The sequence below is a fragment of the Excalfactoria chinensis genome, chromosome Z (assembly GCF_039878825.1).
Source record: "Excalfactoria chinensis isolate bCotChi1 chromosome Z, bCotChi1.hap2, whole genome shotgun sequence".
In the NCBI taxonomy this organism is placed as follows: Eukaryota; Metazoa; Chordata; class Aves; order Galliformes; family Phasianidae; genus Excalfactoria; species Excalfactoria chinensis.
This window is the reverse complement of record NC_092857.1, coordinates 3,293,331-3,306,780: the sequence shown is the minus strand read 5'-3', so window position 1 is coordinate 3,306,780 and position 13,450 is coordinate 3,293,331.

The window sequence follows — 13,450 nt, the reverse complement described above, 5'->3', positions numbered from 1 at the left end:
ATTTACTTAGAAAAATATATTTTATTTTATTTTATTTTTCAAAATTTATGCATGAGAATATTCTCCAATGTCCAATTATCATATTAGGGTGCAATCAGTTATTGATACTATGAGTTCCATACAGTTCCCTTAAGGCACTTAGAGCTTTATCATGCCTTTCAATTTGTACAGCCATGAATAAAATTCTTACACAAGTTTCTTTGCTTTCTAGCAAGCCAGAGTGAAAAACTCTTTACAGTTGCATTACTGCATCTCAGGAAAGCTCTACCAAACTTTTATTATTTCTTTTCCTTATGATTCAAACCACTCTGTATTACATTTAGTTTGATGGACTCCCAGCATGTTCATTCTTAGCATTTCAGTGAGTAATTTCTCAAAGCAACAAAGCAGAAATACCTGTTAAAATATTTATAGAACTTTACCACCTTACTGACAGAGGCAAGATTCCTACCGTAACTGTTAATACAACAGCAGATTTAACAGACCAGGGTTTCACTTCATAGGGTCTTGTAATGTGTTCTTACAATGGGTAAGAATGACTTTCTGTTTTATTTATAATCTGAAGTAAAATATGCTTCACACTGATAGCACAATTATAGCTCTAAGAGCCGAAGGTTTGTGCCAGTAATTTACATCTTAGAAGCTATCCTTTTCTATTCTTTATTGCCAGAGCTCATGAATGGACTACTCTTTGCTTGCATGGGTAACAATCCTGCTAAACATCACAAAATTCTGACTGTTGTACTAAAGCACTTCTGACATCAGCCACTGGAGCAGCAAATAACCTCAAATTTGCTGAACTCTCTAGACCTGCGAACTTTGACAGGAATCACTTTGTCAACTATTTGCTTGTGGATAACAAATAATTATCTAGAAAAGCACAATATTTTTTGTTTAGACTAGTAGTAACTGAGAGTCAAGTATTTCAGAAATCCCTGCAGTTTTATAAACATCACAAGGAAAAACAGCCTGTCCTTTCACCTACTAAAATAGTTGCAGATAAATATCGCCTACTTTTTTTTTTCTTTGTTCCTACTTTTTTTGTTTGTTTGTTTTTGTTTTGTTTTGTTTTAGTTATGGAAATTTTTAGCTGCCTCTTTTTCCATCCTCTTCAGTTCTCTTTACAAGAACTTCTTACTGATACCTACATGAAGATTTAAGGAGATATAAGGCAACAACATGTGCCAGTTAACACATCAGCAGATCTGAAGTTCTGGGACTACTTCTACCCTGGAACAAAACTTCACAAGTTACTCTCTGTCCAGTATTTTCATTTCTTGAAATCCCTCTGAGCCACAGACTTGAGGACTGTGATTCAGACCTGATTGCTAACTAGACTTTTAATCATTTACATGCCCTCTAAGACATGCAGTCCAGCATCATTTTCATCCCCTAATTGGTGGAGGACAACAGCTTTCTTCTATGTGGTTTCAAGAAGTGCATATTTGGGTTAACTAGGTCATGTCTTACTTGATTCTCCCCTAATGTGGTACCTCTGTGGAATGGAATTAAGTTTTCCAGTCATGATGCTGATGAAATTTTGCATCCTAAGGGCAGTCCTTTTGGACTCCGGTGACAATATTTTGATGGGGATTTCTGTAGTGTATTTACCAGGCAGGTAATGCAGAGGTAAAGTAGGTACTCTGATTTGCTGTATATTTTAGCAGGTCATAGAAAATAGTAATTAATATATAGCAGGACAAAAAGTACTATTCAACAACAGTTGTCATACTTTTACCCAATGATGAGGTTTAGAAAATAAGATTGACAAATTAAGGAAAATATGTATTTTTATTATTTTTAATGAAATAATTTACTCTCTGAAGCTACTGAAGACACCATTTAGTTGAGACCTTGTGCAAGAATCATCAGCTTGCCTATTTTTCCCCTTTTTTATGAAAATAAAAATAATAAAAAAAAAAAAGTAAAGGATTTGTTTCCAACATTTTGAGGAGAGTTATAGTTCAGGAACACAATACAGTTTAAAGCACTCTGCTTCTTAGAAAAAGTAGGTTTAAGACACACCCCTACTCTGCCCATCATTTCCTTAGTAATTACAACTATCTACACTCAGTATCCATTACTATGTGTTCCATTCTTCAAGAGAATTTTCCCTATGTGTTGCCTACAGAATTTATGTATGACCTCATGTCTGTAATTAAACAATTAAAAAACAAACAAACAAACAAAAAAAAACAAACAAAAAAAACAAAAAAAAAAAAACCAACAATGTGATTTTAAGCATACATGACAGTATTTCTATAACTCAAGAAGAAACTGAAACCAGAACTTACTAATCTTATAAAACACCTTTCTTCTTTCCTCCAGTAAGATCTTAACCCCTGCACTACTTAATTCCTGTTAATTTCATGTTTATTTCATGTTTTCATCTTCCCTAGTCTGACAAAATTTACCAATAATAATAGTCAGAAGAACATATGGAAATCTGAGCATTCAGATTTGCCAGATGTATCATAATTAAGGGTCCAGTGGATCTTTATCATTTTCCAGTACTCTGACACATCTCTCTGAGCAAAATGAGCAGATGTGGGGCAGTTTTATCATTATGGGCATGTTTATAAACAACTAAAAAATATTGTATGAAGATGAGCTGAAATATGGTTATCATCTCAAAATGGGGGAAGACTCTCACCGCCTCAGTTCTTTAAGTATCTATTATCATAATTCCCACTGACTTCAGAGGTGTCTACCTGATTAAGGAAGAGCTGATGTGTTGAAGGCTTCCCAGCTGCTAAACTCAAACACAAAATCACTGATGATTTCAGCAGATGGTCCTGTTTTTAGACCATTGAGAACTTTATGAGCCATTTATCCTCCTTCAGGCAACTCATCATTTGAAATAAGGAACAGAATAAGGTACTAATGTAATTTACTACAAAATGCTTTGGGACATGTCTTTCCTGAGTAGCATTCAAAATAATTGCCTTGAACACAACTGCTATAGTGAAGAAAAGGAAAAAAAAAAAAAAAAAAAGGAAAAATCAAAAACAAACAAACAAACAAAAAAACACCTTGAGTTGAAACTTCAGTTTTGGTTTGGCTGTTTTTAAAGATCAGTGAAACAATTACAACTTTATTACAGCTGGGTAAGAATTGTTGCCTTCTCATTGAAAAAGACTAGTTTGAACAGCTTTTATGGAAGAAATATTATGGGAGTTGTGAGGTAGGTGGTTCTCCTGTTCCAATCTCCTGTTTTTCCATTAATTCCAAAAAATATATATTTCTTCTACAGCGGATCCTGGGAGTCAGCCAAGATCCAGTTTTTCTTGTCTAGAGTCAAGTGAATACACAGAATCATGAGAAAGTCATTCATGCATTTTTTCATATCTCAGCTTTTGTACTGGCACAGACAAATTTAAGGACACGAAGAGCAAAGTCTTAAGCAATGTGTACAATTTACTGTAAAAAATAAATAAACAAATAAATAAAACTTTAAGAATTGTGAAGAATGATTGTCCTGAAGGATAAAATAAATAAATAAATAAATAAATAAATAAATAAATAAATAAATAAATAAAAGAAAAAAACCACAATCTTTAGCAATTTTTGAACAAATATTCTCAAGTTTTATACAACTATATTATATTTTATATTATAATTTGTGGCACTATGCATATTCTCAACTCTACCACAGATTTTAGTGATGTTCTTGAGATAAGATACTTAAATCAAAGACCTGTTTTTCCAAAATATATCTTACAAATGGTGTCTAGCACACAGAACGGAGGAATGTACCAGGGCAATAATTATTGATTAGTGATCCCTGTGCCTATTACCGTCTCTAAATGTTATCAAGAGGAATGAAATAAGATGGGGAAATATACATATATATATATATATATACATAAATACATTAATAGTATTATTTTGGACTGCCCTATAATCCTATAACCTAGTTCTAAGCCATCAGCTGCTGCACTGTGTAAGTATATATGTATATGTATATACCGTACAATGATAGAAGCATCAAGGCATTAACAAACAAACCCCAGTAAAAAATCTGCAACTTTCAGTAAAACTACAGGAGTTTGATAGTTTTTGATGCTAAAAATGCTGATTTTGAATGGTATATTGAAGTTACTGGTCAGCATTTCCAAGTTTCTCTTCTTATAAATAATTCATTTTCCATTATTGAGCATTTAGGAAAAAAAATAAAAAAATAAAAAAAAATCAACAGGGACAGTAACATGCTGCAGTCTTGGATGAAGTAGTTGCAAATATTATTCTCCATCTCTAGAGTATTTTTGTAATAGTGCAACCCTAATCAAACTTGCTATGGGGTTTCTGACAAGCTATTTATTGCTTAATTTTTTTTCCTTTCTGCACCAATATAATTTTTATTCTAAACATTTGCTATTGAATAATAGAATCCTGCTGTGAGATCATTTTCACTGATTGAAAGCTGATTATTTTCATATAGTAACTGTCACTAGGTATTCCACTTTCTTAAGCTCTATCATTAGAGAGGAAGCACAGATCCATTTCTTACTGCAGATCATAGTATTTTGACAACTGTGAGCCTGCTGAGCTATTTTTCTACAGTAGAGAAGTGAGAGTTCAGCTTAACAAAAAATTATTTTGAGTTCTAACAGTATTTAATGGAATTTATAAACATTATATTTTCTATCATTTTGGGGATCTTGCAAGGCAAATTTCCTGGGGGAGTCAGACCATTGGAAAGAGAGGAACAGAGCTATCAGTCAATACTATCAATAAAAGACCAATTTCATTTCATTTATTTTATTTATTTGTAATTTTTTATTATTATTATATATTTTTTAATTCAATTGGACTACATTTACTCGATTTTACAGTCTGTACCTATCCTATCTTGGCTAGAAATGTTCTTTCCAGACTTAAGTAGTATTATAGATTTTCTTTTATTAAAAACATAACTAATAATAAGTCAGCTAATGAAATTCAATTAGGTATTTGTAACCAGTTCATGCAAAAATAATCTTAACAATCTATAAAATGTGCCAGTAGACTTCAGGTCATATCTCATACAGTAGTATTTCTGGTTCACTCTAAGTATACACCTCATAAATCCCAGTGTAAATATGAAGGAAAAATAAACAGATGATAGATAGATAGATAGATAGATAGATAGATAGATAGATAGATAGATAGATAGATAGATAGATAGATGATAGACAGATAGATAGATAGATAGATAGATAGATAGATAGATAGATAGATAGATAGATAGATAAAAAGAAAGAAAGAAAGAAAAAAGGCAAAAAGCACTTCTGTGAAATTATTCTGCTGCAGTTCTGTAGGAACGTGTTGATATACCTCTTAGAAGTGGGCAAACAAGATATAGTCTGTTTTCATAATCATAAGTAAGCATCTAAACAGTACGGAGGAGGAAACCTGAGAAGTTATGATGTTTATACCAAGTTGTTTGTGAGCCAAAAGTTTGGTTGGTCGTAGGTCATCTTGATAATTTGATTTGATTATTTTTTTTTATTTTTTTATTTTTTCATTTGCAATTACACATTTACACCTCCCCGCACTCTTCTGACATTAACACTCTTTCAAATAAGATGTTACAGTCAAGACCCAAAGAAGCAAAGAAACAATTTTGTAAAGAAACTAGTTCATCGTATTTCATTAGGGAAGGTGAATTTTACCTAATACGGGTGCATCTTTCTCAGAATCTTGATCCTGTGGACTTGTTACGAGCTGAGAGAACTGCCTACTAAAAGACTAAAAAAAAAATAAAAAAAATCCAAGTAGTATCCACTTTAGACATTTCCTGATGGCATAGCATATCCTTGATTTGCATCTGCAGTTTTCTATTCATAAGCATAGATTTGGAAATTAATAATCAAAGAATTTATAATACAAAACTTTTAGGTGTTTGTGATAATTTCTTTTGTGATAACATTCTTCTGGTGGTGTGACTTTTGTTACCATTTCCAGCCAAAAAAAGGCTCTGATTGATACTGAAGTTTTGAAAGGGAGAACATATTTTTTTATTGCTATGTTCAAATTCTGTGAAACAACAACAACAACAACAACAAAACAACAACAACAAAAAAAAAACATATCAGGGGACAGTGCCTATACTATAAAACTACAGCCTGAAGCTAGCAAGTTTCAGAAAGTTAGGAAAAGTCAGGTAGACAAAAGCATAACAGAAATGTTCACAGACTGCAGCAGTAGCTGTTGTTAGTCTTCAGATGCAATGCTAGGGTGAGATATTATGATTTGTATTTGTATTTCATCCTCTTAAAGAGCTATCACAGATATTAAGATGACACTGTAAACTAAGAGGTTTAAAAATACAACCTGGAAAAAAAAACAAAAAAAAACAAAAAACAACAACAAAAAAAAAAACTAACAAACAAACAAAAAGTTAAAATCCAGAAGAACTGTAGAATAGGAAACTAAATGTATGTAATTAATAATGATAAATTTTCAATTTATACTTATGGGAAAATACCAATAGAAAATTAATTTTAGATTGGAATTCTGCTGAATTAATGTTCATTCAGAAAAAGCTAGAAGGCTTGGTGTGGGATTTCCTCCTCTCCAACTCAGTGTTTACCCTAAAAACCTTACTGTAAAACTAAGAGAAACAACATGGTGTTCAGCCCACATATCTTTTTCAGAGAAAAATCAGTCAGTTACACAGCCTTGTGTATGATCATAGATACTTTGGATTGGAAGAGACCTTAAATCTAGTTCCAACCTCCCTGCCATGACCAGGGTCACCTCCCACTACAGCAGATTGCACCATTCAGTCTGGTTTTGGACAAGTGAAGTGATGGGACAATCACAGCTTCTCAGAGAAAACCATTCAAGCACTTCACCACCCTCTGAATAAAGAATTTGTTTCTTCTATGTAACTTATATCTTCTTTCCTATAGTTTAATTCCATTACCTTCTGTTCTATCACTACATGCCCTGATAGATTGTATCCTCCAGCTATCCTGTAGGTCCAGAGCCTGTTGTATGGACCTGCTGCAACAGGGAAGTTTTTCTTGGAGTCCCAGTGCTGAACACAATACTTGGCATAGCGGTCTCATGAGATGGTGAGGGACTATAGTTCCTTTAATTAAAAGTAAAACAGATATCAAAGGGGACTTAGACTATCTTAAAGTACATTTTTGAGATGGAATAAGAAATAGGAAGCTGTTCATAAGAACAATGAAAACTTGCAATATCGTGTTTCCTTTTACTGCTTTTTCAAATGTATTTTTAATTTTCCCATGCTAAATAGCACTGTGAGTCTGATAACTGACAAGCATGGGAGCAAGAATATTCATTCATGATGCAGAAGTGAAAATATTTAAACTTATTTTTTTATGCTTATGCAATCCCTAACTATTCTGTCCTATGTTAGTGGCTTGTTTATAACTGTATTCTTTCTCTGATTATTGGGTAAACAATGAATGGTCTTGTAAAGAGAACTTCACTTCCAAATTAGAATTGGTTAGTCTTTTGTGATTACTGGGAATACATCAAATGTACTAATTCCTAAGAACTCAGGCAGAATGCCAGCAGAGGAAGATGAGAATTTTTTTGAGTTCATTTTAATATTGTACTTGTGTTTAAGTGATAACAAGATGCAGGAAAGGAGAAAGTTCATTAGAAGTATGAATACTTTCTCTTCTAAAACTCAAAAATTGAAGGCTACCTACATCTTTTTATTCTAATTTCCAGCTCTCAGGATTATAATGGCTTAGTGCATTAATTCTAAGTTTTGATGACTTTAAGAGAAAACAGTATCCACAGTGAACTTCAGCAATGCTGTCTTTCAGTATGTGAGGGATAACATTTTATATTTGTCCAACAAGATAAACCACATTTGTGTTGTTTTATTTGCTCTGCAGTAGTCTTTCTTCTAGTCAGCCAAGTTAATGGATCTATACATGTTGCAACCAAGAATGTATTCCTAATACTCCTTGTATAAAGTTTTTTACATTGTATAAAAATTGATGCAGCAAATTGAGACTATAATGGTTCTATTAGAAACAACAGAATAACATTTGATGAGTAATGCTTGGTTTTGGCAATGTGGTGATTGCATACACAATACTGTGAAGGCATAAAATCTTGGAAATTAAACACTAATCCACCATTCTGGATTCTCAATCAATGTAGAGCACTTCAGACAATCAAATAATTCTACCTCAAATGTTCCTGTTTATATTTTTAGATGTTTGTCTTGTACAGATTTGCTGTCCTCTTTTTGTCTATTTCATTAAATGCATAAATGTATACTACTGTTCTATTGTATGGAGGAAAGCTGTTAAATTTCATATTGACTATTGTGTTGCATTCCTCAAGATTCTGACTTATGTTTCATCACCATGTAACAGATCTGAACAGAGAGACAACTCTGACATCTTATCTGCTTAGCAAATGGGCTGCAAATAATCAAGAGCTTACATTCAGAAGTCCCTGGAAATGATGTAGTGTAACTTTATATCTCAATTTCCTTTTCCCACAAAGTGCTAATGGTAGTTAAATTTCTTAGTTATGACAACAAAATGTTTGTGTTCAGGAGTCCAAATAAATAGCAGTGTTTTGCCTATAAAAATAAATAAATAAATAAATAAATAAAATAATAATAAAATAAAATAAATAAATAAATAATAAATAAAATCTTCAGAGGATCTCTGTGTTCCCCCTTGGAAAATTCATTAAAAGGTAAATCCACAGAGGATAAGCTGTAAATAATAATAATAATAATAATAATAATAATAATAATAATAATAATAAGAAGAAGAAGAAGAAGAAGAAGTATAAGAATGTTTGCCCCCCAAAATCCTGTTTTTACTGACTGCAGAGTGATAGATAAGGTATTTAATTTTCTGTTTGTATTCTGTTCTCTTCCATTCCAGATCATAGTGTATTCATATGAAAAGATACTCCTAGGAGATTATCAAAACTTAAGACATTCCTCCAAACTCATTCAGACTCTATATAATCATGTCATAAAATGATAGAATGTTTTGTGTTGGAAAGGACCTGTAAGATCATCTAGTTTCAATCCCCAAGCTATAGGCAAGAACACCTCCCACTAGAACAAGTTTCTCAAAGCCCCATCCAGCCTGGCTTTGGACTTCTCCAAGGTGGGGCCATTCACAATCTCACCTGTTTCAGTATCTCACTACTCTCACAGCAACAATTATCTTCCTAATATCTGGTTTAAATCACTTCCCTCAACCCAATGGCTAGCTTTCTTTTGATTCAGCCCATGATGTGGTTGGCCTGGGCTAAAAGCACACATTATCAGATCACACTGAGACTTTCATCAACCAGCACCTCCAAATCCTTCTCCTTGGGGCTGCTTTCAAGCCATTCTCCACCAGCCTATAACTGTGTTTGGTAATGTGCTGACCCAGGTACAGGACCTTGAAGTTGGCCTTGCTGAATATCATGAGGTTGTCATGGGCCCACCCCTTAAACCTGTCCAGGTTGCTCTGAATAGCAACCCTTTTATCCAGCCTGTCAAGTGCACCACTCAGCTTAGTACTGTCTGCAAACATGCTGAGGGTTCACTTAAGCCCCGTGTCAACGTCACCTACAAATAAGTCAAGTTGTACTGATCCCAGTACTAATTTCTGAGGAACACTTCTTATAACTGGTCTCCACTTGGACTGAAACATTTTGGCTGAAACTCTGTGAGTGTGAAAAAAAGACTGAGAGTTTAAAAAAAGTTGTAGATGACTTCTGTCCTCTTCCTGGTTGGAAGTGAGATATTATTTCTTGTGGAAGTTTTGCATAGAAAAGGGTATAAGGCAGAGTGCAAATAGAAAGGTGATAAATCTGCAAGCATCCAGTTATCTCAAAGATAGTGTATTTACCTGGAACTAAGGCAGAAGGAGTAGTGATGCATCATCTTTATGTTCTTAACCATTCAAGCATTGTATTATACATTAAAAACCTGACTTCCCTAGTTCAACATATCTAAATAACTTTTAGTCTAAAAGATCCATGAAACCTTTTTCTTTTTAAAGCAATCCTTGTCTTTATAACAGGAAAATAAGTGAATAGATAAATCACAGTAGAATTCCCATCCTTATATTTTCTGGGCTTCATGTAATTTTGGTAACAACTCTCTTGCTCTCCAAAGCTTGCCTCCACTGGCTGTGAATCAGTCCCCTTGGGACAGAGGCATGTTCAACAATGAAATGCATTCCATAATATATATATAGGATATATATATAGAGAGGACACATATATATACAGTATATATATAGGAGATAGAGAGAGAGGGTGAGAGAGAGAGGATATATATATATGTATATATAGGTTATATGTGTATATTATGGAATGCATTTCATTGTTGAACATGCCTCTGTCCCAAGGGGACTGATTCACAGTCAACGGAGGCTGTGGAGGATATATATTTATATATCCTGAATGAGTGTGAATCTTAAGCAAAACAAATCAAAACACTGCTCATAATGAAGATAGGTAAGATATTACCCTTCTACAAGGATTACTCAGGTATAAGGGGGAGTCTTTCAACCACTTTAAGCTACCTCACTCTGAGATTTTATGAAATTTTTCTTTTAACATTGTTACATCTTTATAGTTTTAATAAGAGATCGGTGAACTTTCAGATTTGCAATAGTGGCATGGACCAGGAAATTCCTCTGATTATGGAAGAATCCCTTGCTATCAGTCTCTAGATTTAGGGAGACTGGGATATAGAAGTTTCCTGTTGAATATGTTAAAGTACTGCATTTTTTCATTGTCACCTGTTGGCAGTATGTACCAAATTTCTTCTAAAGTGAAACTAAATTTATAAACACCATCCAGTAAGGGAAAGCTTAAGAAAGATTTAACAGGGAGATTATAGTGATTTACATGAGATAGCTGAAATTTGATAAATACCATTGCTTTATGTAAATGCTTCTCAGGAACTTGAAGGCTTTAATAGCCCCTAATGAGCTTCATCCAACACCTACACCAAATCAGAGCTGAGCCTAAATGTCATCTGCAGGCTTGCCTTGTTTTGAGCTGGCATTGACAGCCCCAAGCTGTTGACCTACTGCCTACATGACTGTTTTCAGACTTCCAAGAAGGACGGCTGGCTTCTGCGGCATCCCAACAGAATCTGTGGACTAGACTGAGGGCCAGAATGCTTCAGAACACAACTACAATTTTATTTGATGATAGTACCTTACTTTCTCTCTCTCTCTCTCTCTCTCTCTCTCTCTCTTTTTTTTTTTTTTTTTTTTTTTTTTTTTTTTTTCTGTACAAGCTAGCAAGTAGTTTATCACAGACATCACAGACATCACTTCTTGAACCTTAGCACATGAAAATGCAAGAAATAAAACTCAGCTATTAGTGAGGCTGCAATTCACCAGTCACAGGCTAAGCTTGAGTTTTACCTAACAAAAAAGAAATATTACTGCACATGACATAAGACAGTGGTTAATGTGATGAAACAATGAAAAAGTTGCAGATAGCACAGTGAGGGAAGGCTGGATTTCACAAATGGCTAGGGGAAGTGTAAAAAAGTAGTCAAAAGGATATGTAAGCAGGATTTATCTCAAAACACTTTTTCAACCTAGGCCCTGTGGTTCAGAAGAAACAGTTGCTGGCAAGTCTCAGTGAAGGTGAGGTTGGCTTGCTTAACGTTAGAATCTTCAATAAAGCATGCATAAGGACAAACTCAAATAAAGTTCAGATATTCTAGAGGAGTGCTTCAACTGATCGCTCACCAGAGACCATCACTGAAAACTCCTGAATCTTCTAGAATATTGAATGGTACAGATGTGAGAGAGTTTATGCCCAAAGAGTAGTCTTGGCCCAATAGACTACTTAAATGTGAGCATGTACTTTTACCTTGGTTGATCCTCCACTCTTGGACTCTCCATCACCATGGGATTCTCAGATGGTGACTGTATATGTATAAATATTTACCTTTTTGTCTTTGCTTTCCTATCATCCATCCATCTATCTATCTATCTATCTATCTATCTATCTATCTATCTATCTATCTATCTATCTATCTATCTATCTCATTTTCTCTGTGATACCTCAGGATCGTTAGAAGGATAGATAAAGCTATTTGAATACAACAAGCCTTGCTGTTATTTGCAGTGTTTCACTGTTGTGACATTTACCTGTTTTTGCTGTTTCAGTCTTTACTGTTTTCAGATTTGCCCAGCTTGTGGTTTAGCATAGCTCTTATTTATGTAGAATACTGAGGATGATATATTGAATAAATTATCTGGCTGTTTAATCTTTTTACATTGCCTGAGTCATTAAAGTGTCCCTAGTCACAGTCACAGTGAACTTAGCTTTTCATGACTTCAACAACTGGAGAAAATTCCTAACACTAAACAAAGGAAAAAAAGTTCATCTCTCTTGCAAACCATCAAGTATACTGAGACAAGAAGTTATAGTCAGGAATGGCTATATTTCAGATATAATTGGACAGAAGCATTGTAGACACTTGCTAAAGCATCCAAGAAAATGCAACAGTGAAAGCATGCAAAAATAGGGTTGTCTAAGTAACTGTACCAGAGATTCCCAATTTGAAAATGGATGCAGCAAAACTGACACTAGTGAGGATAGGAGCAGCTTGAGTAAGAGCCTCTGCCTGTGTCAGGGCAAAGACTGAAATAAATAAAAGGAGATACAGGGCAACAAAAAAATAATGAGGTTTGGCAAATAGAAAAGTGTAAGCATGCAAGTTATGCAATGCAGACTGTCTGGAGGTGTGTGCCTGTCAGCTCTGTACTTCTCAAGGCCTAGAGAACATTTACAATGAAATTAGCAGTTCCAACTGTACTGACAGTCAAACTTCCACTCCAGAAAATGAATGAAAACAGCCTGTTTTTCCTGCATAACTGAGGAATGCCTAAGATGGTATAATATAATTGAATCTGCTTGTGTTGGAAAAGATCTGAAAAATCATCTAGTACCAAGGCCACTGCAGTGGACAGGGTTGCCAACCACTAGATCATACATTAGGCTGGATTGCCCAGTGCCCCATTCAACCTGGCCTTGAACATCTCCAGTGATGGAGCAACTACAGCTTCTTTGGGAAGCCTGTTCCAGCACCTCAGTATCCTCTGGGTGAAAAAATTTCCCCCTGATTTTAGTTTAAATCTCTCTCTATCCATATAAAATGTTTTCCCTCCTGCTTATATACTTCCTTTGAGTTTTAGAAGACTACCATGAGTTCTCCCTGGAGTCTTCTCCTTAAGGCTGAACAAGTTCAGCTCTGTCAGTCTGTCTTTGCAGGAGAGGTGTTCCAGCTCTCTGATCAGCTTTAGAGTTCTCCTCTGAATACATTCCAAAAGTTCCACATCTTTTTGTGCTCAGGATCTTAAGGATTCAGTAGTGGAGGCAAGAGTATTTCATCTGGAGATCTCTGCCTACCCAAGGAATATATGGGCCCTCCTGAGGTAAGAAAGTTCTTTTCTTCCTTTCTGAACTTACTGGTATTACA